This window comes from Tupaia chinensis, unplaced genomic scaffold (genome assembly GCF_000334495.1).
Source record: "Tupaia chinensis unplaced genomic scaffold, TupChi_1.0 Scaffold143913_1, whole genome shotgun sequence".
NCBI classification, from domain to species: domain Eukaryota; kingdom Metazoa; phylum Chordata; class Mammalia; order Scandentia; family Tupaiidae; genus Tupaia; species Tupaia belangeri.
In genome coordinates this window covers 1,957,090-1,964,519 of record NW_006203764.1, presented here as the reverse complement: position 1 = coordinate 1,964,519, position 7,430 = coordinate 1,957,090, and positions in this window count along the sequence as shown.

The window sequence follows — 7,430 nt, the reverse complement described above, 5'->3', positions numbered from 1 at the left end:
TAACTTGAGCAGAATGGGGGTTAACTCTTCTTTGAAAGTTTTATAGAATTCAGAGGTGAAGCCATCAGGGCCAGGGCTTTTCTTTGTTGGAAGTTATTTATTACTGATTCAATCTCCTGGCTTGTTATGGGCCTATTCAGGCTTTCTATATCCTCCTGGCTCAATGTTGGTAGATTATATGAGTCCAGGAATTCGTCCATCTTAGCCAGATTGTCTTGTTTCTTGGCATACAGATGTTCATACTATCCTCTAATGATGTTTTGTATTTCTACTATGTCTGTTGTTATTTTGCCTGCTTCATTGCAGATTTGATTCACCTGGTTCCTTTCTCTCTTCTTCTTAATAGTCTCACTAGTGGTGTATCGATTTTGTTTATCTTTTCAAAGAACCAGCTTTTACTTTATTTTCTGTATAGTTCGCTTATTTTCTATTTCATTTATTTCTGCTCATATCTTTATTATTTCCTTTCTCCTGGAGATTTTTGGATTTTTTTGCTGTTGCTTTTCCAATTCTCTAAGGCATGATGTTAGTTGATCCTTTTGCCTTCTTTCCATCTTCCTCTTATGTGCACTAATTGCTATGAATTTCCCTCTTATGACTGCTTTAGCAGTGTCCCAAAGATTATGGAAACTCCTGTCCCCATTGTCATTGGCTTCCATGAATTTTTTGATTTCAGTCTTTATTTCATCAGTAGTTGTGGAGTCATTCAGGAGTAGGTTATTTAGTTTTCATGTACTTGAGTGTTCTTGAGGATTTCTCTTGCAGTTAAACTCAAGTTTAATTCCATCATGGTCAGAGAAGATGCTAGATATAGTTTCTATGCCTTTGAATCTGTAGAGGCTTGCTTTGTGCCCTATGATGTGGTCAGGTCAGTCTTCGAAAAGGTCCCATGTGAGGGTGAGAAAAAAGTGTATCTCGTGGTTTTTGGATGGAAAGTTCTATAGATGTCTGTTAAGTCCATTTCATTTATAGTATCATTTAGATCCTTTATCTCTTTATCTATTTTTTGTCTAGATGATGTGTCCAGAGGGAAGTGCAGTGTTGAGGTCTCCAACAATTAGTGTGTTGCAGTCTATCTCCCCTTTTAGATCTAACAGTCTTTCCTTCACATATTTGGGTGCTCCTGTGTTAGGCTCATAGATATTTATAAACATTATATCTTCTTGATCTATTGACCCTTCTACTACAATATAATGCCCTTCTTTGTCTCTTCGAACAGTTTTTGTTTTAAAGTCTCTTTTGTCAGAAATTGATATTGCAACTCAGCTCTTTTTTGGTTCTCATTTGCATGGAAAACCTTTTTCCAACCCTTCACTTTCAGTCTATGTCTGTCTTTATCCATGAAGTGGGTTTCCTGTAGGAAAGGATAGAGGGTTTCTGTCTTTTCATCCATTCAGCCAATCTGTGTCTCTTGATTGGAGAATTTAATCCATTCACATTCAATGTTATTATCAATGTTACTGGGCCTGTCCCGACGTTTAAGTTGGCCATTGTCTTAGTTGCCTTTTATTCCTTTGTTTCTGTCTGTTAATTCTTTAGTTTTCCTGGAACAGTACTTTCTTCAGGGTTTTTTGAAGAACTGGTCTGGTGTTGGCAAATTCTTTCAGGCCTTGTTTGTCTGAGAAAATTTTAATCTTTTTTTCCAATATGAAGGATAATCTTGCAGGATATAAAAATCTTGGTTGAAACTGTTTCTCTCTTAACACTTTCAATACATCTTCCCATTCTTTCCTTGCTTGCATTTTTTCCATTGAGAGGTCCAGTGTTAGCCTGATGGGATGACCTTTGTAAGTCACTTCTTGTTTCTCTCTTGCCAGTTTTAGTGTCATGTCTTTATCTGTGCTCCTGGACAGTCTGGTTAATATGTGCCTTGGGGAAGATCTCTGGGGTTGATTCTATTTGGGGTACTTTGTATTCCTTGGGTCTGGATACTTGGGTGCCTCTCTAGACTCGGGAAATTTTCTTCCTGGACTTCATGGAATAGATTTTCCATGCTGTTATAAGTTGCTTCACCTTCTGGGATGCCAAGTATTCTGATGTTTGGGCATCTTATGGAGTCTAGTATTTCTTGTATATTACCCTCGTGTTTATTTTTTGTTGTTGTTGTTATTTTCTCTATCCTTTTGGTGTTTTTTTTTTCTAGGTCAGAAGTTTTATCTTCTACATTGGAGATTCAATCTTCAGCAGGTCTAATTGACTTTTAATACTTTCAAGAGAGTTTTTGATTTCCTCTATTCCATACTTCATCTCTAATAGTTCCATCTGGTTCTTTCTCAGCGTGTCCATTTCTTCTTTCATATCTTGGAATGACTTCCTAATCTCCTGTAGTTCATTGTCTCTTTTCTGTTCCAACTCATAGAATTTGTTCACCATGAACGTTCGAAATTCTTTCTCTGACATTTTGGTAACATCCTCCATTTTCACAAAAGATGGAGGGGAGTTACTCTGTTCCTTTGATGGAGATATATTTCCTTGTTTATTCAGACCTGAGGCTCTTCTTCTATTTTTAGCCATTGGAAGATATACTCATTTTTAAATACCTCTTAGGAGAATGTTTCACTGACTGAGTGTGTTTCCCTTTTGCTGTGAATTGACGTCTGCTGAAGACTCTGTTCTGTTTTTAGTAATGAGGTCTCAAGAAAGATACTCTTTTCAGGTGTCTGAAGAGAAGTATCTCCTTTTTCACAGCTAGTTCAGTACTAGGGAAGATCCCAGAGAACCTTTTATTACCAGAAAATTTCGGATCTCTGATTGGAGACCTAGCTAGTCCCTTTGGCTATAATTCTGGGTGGGTCTTGGACTGGGAAGCTTGGAAGCAAAGTGGTGGGGGCAGTGTTGTCCCTGCCTCAGTGTCCCTTACTGCCCAGAGGCCTGCTGGTGGACCTAGCAACTGGCTGCTGCAGCAAAATCCAGGGATGCTCAGTTTCCTTATATAAAATGGGGTAGCATTGCATAGAACCTACGCACATCTACCTGTATACTTTAAATTGTCCCTAGGTTACTTACAATATATGATGCAGAGTAAGCACTATTGTTTAGGGAATAATGATAAGGAAAAAGTCTGTACATGTTCAGTACAGGCACAACCTTTTTTTTTTCTTTTTTTACTATTTTTGATTTGTAGTTGGTTGAATCTGCAAATATGGAACCTGCAGATATGGAGGGATGACTGTAGTTAAGTTTCATAGGTATGAGAAATTTGACAGTACTGGTAAAGAAATTCAGTACCTTCTTTGTAGATTTTGCTAAATTACTCTATTTAAATGATGTTTCCTATAACTATTAGAATAAAATATATTATGATCTGAGTGTATAATAGAACATCAAGCTGCATTAATTGTTCCAGTACTTTGATTCATAGCACTGAGTGTTATTTTAAATAAATAGAAACTTTCAGTTTATTTACTAAGTAATAAATATAGCAGGGACCAGCAGTTAACATAATGGTTATGTTGCTAGACTCCCATGTAGTCAACTGTGGTTCGAGTTCCAGATCCAGTGGCTTAAACTCACACTGGGCGCATGTGCGTGCGTGCCCAGGAACCCAAGAGGAGAATGGAGAAGGGATTGCAGTATGGCATCCCCCTGGGGGGTGATTTCTCACTTTCTGTCTCTCTATTTCTATCTTTATGTCAAGCTCATGTGCCCTATAACAGAAACCTCTCCAATCAATCAATCAATGTAGTAGAATTATAAGCTTTTATTTTAACATCATGCACGTAGGAGAAGGGAAAGGAGATTTGACAGAAAAAAAAATCACAGCTACTTTTTAAGGTCAGGAATGTAGAAAAGTCCATTGCAGTCTTATTCCTAGGTACTAAATGATCAATTAAGTCAGTTAATCACAATTGCTTTTAAAGTTTTTTTCCACAGAACATGGCAATTTCTAAAATCTTGAAATATTTATTAAAATTATATTTTGAAGGACAGATATATAGTGATGGGATTAAAAAATACATTGGTGAACAAAGAGATACCACCTAACCCCAGTAAGAATGGCTAAGATTAAAAAAAACAAACAATGATAAGTGTTGGCGGGGTGTGGTGAAAGGAGAACACTCTTACACTGCTGGTGGGAATGTAAATTAGTCCAACCACTGTGGAGAACAATTTGGAGATTCCTCAAAAATCTACAAATAGAACTGCCATATGATCCAGCAATCCCATTTCTTGGCATCTACCCAAAGGACAGAAGAATTTCTCATTGGAAAAGTGCTTGCACATCGATGTTTGTTGCAGCACTTTTCACAACTGCTAAGATATGGAACCAACCCAAATGCTCCCATATGGATGAATGGATTGAAAAGCTGTGGCACATATACTCTATGGAATACTATTCAGCCATTAAGAACAACAAAACCCTGACTTTTGACAGAAAGTGGAAGAATATGGAAGATTTACTGCTGAGTGAAGCAAGCCAGGCTATGAAGGAGAGACACTGTATGTCCCCACTTAATATATACCGAATGTCCGCACTCTATAACTGAAACTGACGGGCTAAAGTATGCACAAACACAAGAGGTGGATGTGAATGCCAGATGTGGAGTGTATGGAGGAGTGGGTCCTGGGGAAGAACATTTGGAGGAGGGATACAGAGACAGCATTGTTGAGACAGAGAGGTAGTGTTGTTATATTTTGATAAACTCAGCCAGGGAGAAATGTTCATACATTGAAATGATCACCTTGTAAGCTAAATAATGTAATTGAATGTATTTAAAGAAATGTAAAAAAAAAAAATGTAAACAAAAATTTTAAAAAAATACATTGGTGACAGTTATGAAAATCCACACTTACTCCAGAAATGTGATGGATGTGTCTATAAAAGTTCACAGCTTACCAGTCTATGAAACACAGCCTTTAAACTAGATGTATGGCAAGAAAAGCAAATCCTCTTCTAATTACAGGGCAAACGACACATCTCCTTCATCTTTTTGTTTATTATTATTTTTAAAGCTTTTTCCTTTAAGAGAGGGAGAGGGACAGACAGACAGATACTGTCAGCAAGAGCCTTCACACCATGATCTTCCATTCAGCCTTACAGTCACCCAGGATTGTGGGCACACCTACGGGCACACCCAACACATCAAAGCAGACCTAGGGCATGAACTAGGAGCCTTTCCATATGGTTTTTAAGACTGTACGGCACTGTTCCTACTGCCACTGTGATTGGGCTATTATTAAAACTTGGATTTTTAAGAGTAAGTTCTAGAATTTCACTAGTTAGCATTACAAGCAAAAAACAGACCTCGTGAGCTCAATTTTACTGCAGATATGGAGACAAAGCTTTTATTTAATAGAGGTAAAATAGGAACATATAGAATTTCCAGGGGGGATGGCCACGCCACAATCCCTTCTCCTCCATTCTCCTTTTGGGATCTTGGGCATGCACGCGCACGCGCCCGGCGTGAAGCTGCCGAATACAGGACTTGAACCGTGGTCGACTACATAGGAGTCCAGCGACAGCCATTACGCTAACTGCTGGTCCCACCTCATATATATTTTTAAAAGCATCTCTGGAGAGGCCACCAGTTGGCATAGTAGTTAAAGTGTTGGACTCCCATATGGCCTACCATGGTTTGAGTCCCAGACCTGGTAACTTGAAACTCATGCTGGGTGTTATGTGCATGCCTGAAATCCTGAGAGGAGAAAGGAGAAGAAAGATTGTAGCTTAGCCATTCGTCCTGATAGGTGATTTCTCTCTTTCTCTGTGTCTCTCTCTTTCTCTCCAGTGATTGCATGTGTCTTGTGGCAAAAACCTTAAAAAAAGAAAATTCTGTTATTTGACTTCCTGAGCCAGACATCTCATTCTGGAAGGATGGGTCTGTTTTGCCTTGCAGTTAGTGGGCATATGGGAAATCTTGGAATTGAAGTGAAACAGTCTTTACGATTTGAGTAGGACTTTTACAATGCAAGTGAAATGAGGATAAGATGGATTTGATTAATTCAAGTTGTTATAGCACTTATGTGCGTGTGTGTGTGTGTGTGTGTGTGTGTGTGTGTGTGTATCTGTGTAGGAACAGTTTAAAATCTCAGCACTTAAATATGGCGAAGTCGTCTCCTCCCCCTTAGTTGGAAACTGAATTGTGTGTGTGTATGTGTGTGTGTGTATGTGTGTGTGTGTGTGTAATTACATTTTTCAAAGGTCTGCATTTTTTCACCATGTATGTGTACTTGGGAAAATCTGAAACCATGTATCTTGGGAATTTCTTCAAGCAAAATAGGGGAATATTGAAAATTATGCTGAAAATAGAGAAGCGAGCCGTTTGGGGCCTGAAAGATGATGTGTGGGTACCATTGCCATGCTGCTGTTGCTTTGCAGTGTCTGTGGTGCAAGGAAGGTGGAGCTTGAGCAGCATGCTGCATGAGTCCTTTGAGAATGATGAATGTTTTCATAACTGATTTGGTGATACTTAGTTCAAAGGTTTTGTGTTCTCATAGACTTATTTTTTTAAAGAATTACTTAATTTTATTTATTACTATTTTTTAATTTGCTATAGGCCACATGCACTTGCCAGAGAGAGAGATAGACAGAGAGAAAGAGAGAACATGAGAAAGCAAGCTCCCAGGTCTGGGACTCAAACTGTGGTCAGCCATGTGGGAGTCTGGTACATTAAACACCATGCCACCCTTCTGGCCCCTTTTTTTCTCCTTGATTTCATCTCGTTATGGTGGGAAACTTGACTGAACTTTCATTTATTACTGTTTCTACTATTTTTCACAAACAAATCTGACTGTTGAACATGAACAAGTCACTTGTTCATGTCAGAGTTGGTCCTTTAACTTTGCCTCTCTAGGCCCTAGGATTTCTTGGGCCTTGGAAGGACTTCAGGAGTGAACTAATATCTAGGTTTTGGAAGGATGAGAAGGCAATCTTCAGATCACCTCTTACTGTATTACCTATTCATAATACTCTGAGTTTTATTAGTAATCAAGATAACTAACCAATAAATTAACTTTAGGTATATTTAGACATCAAACTGCAAACAGAAATCCAATTGGGGTTTTAGTCAACATGGTTGACATTCCAAGATTAGTTACCTCTATTTATGAGTCTTTAAATTTACTTGTATAGTATTTTACTTTTCCTATCACAGAAAATAAGAGTTTTAGGCCAGCAGGTGGGATGTAGCTTAAAGAGGCTGGATTTAACAGGGCTGACTTGGTGGTTTGAGTCTCAGACCAGTGACTTGAAAATTATGCTGGGTGTGTGGACAACCATGCCCAAAATCCTGAGAGGAGAATGGAGAAAGGATTGCAGCATGACCATCCCTTCCAGAGGGTGATTTCTCACTTCCCCTTTTTCTTTCTCTTCTCTCTCCAGTGAGCATACATGCCCTATAGTAAACTAAAGGAGAGGGAGAGGGAGGAAAAGAAGAAAGAAAGAAAGAAAGAAAGAAAGAAAGAAAGAGAGAGAGAAAGAAAGAGAGAAA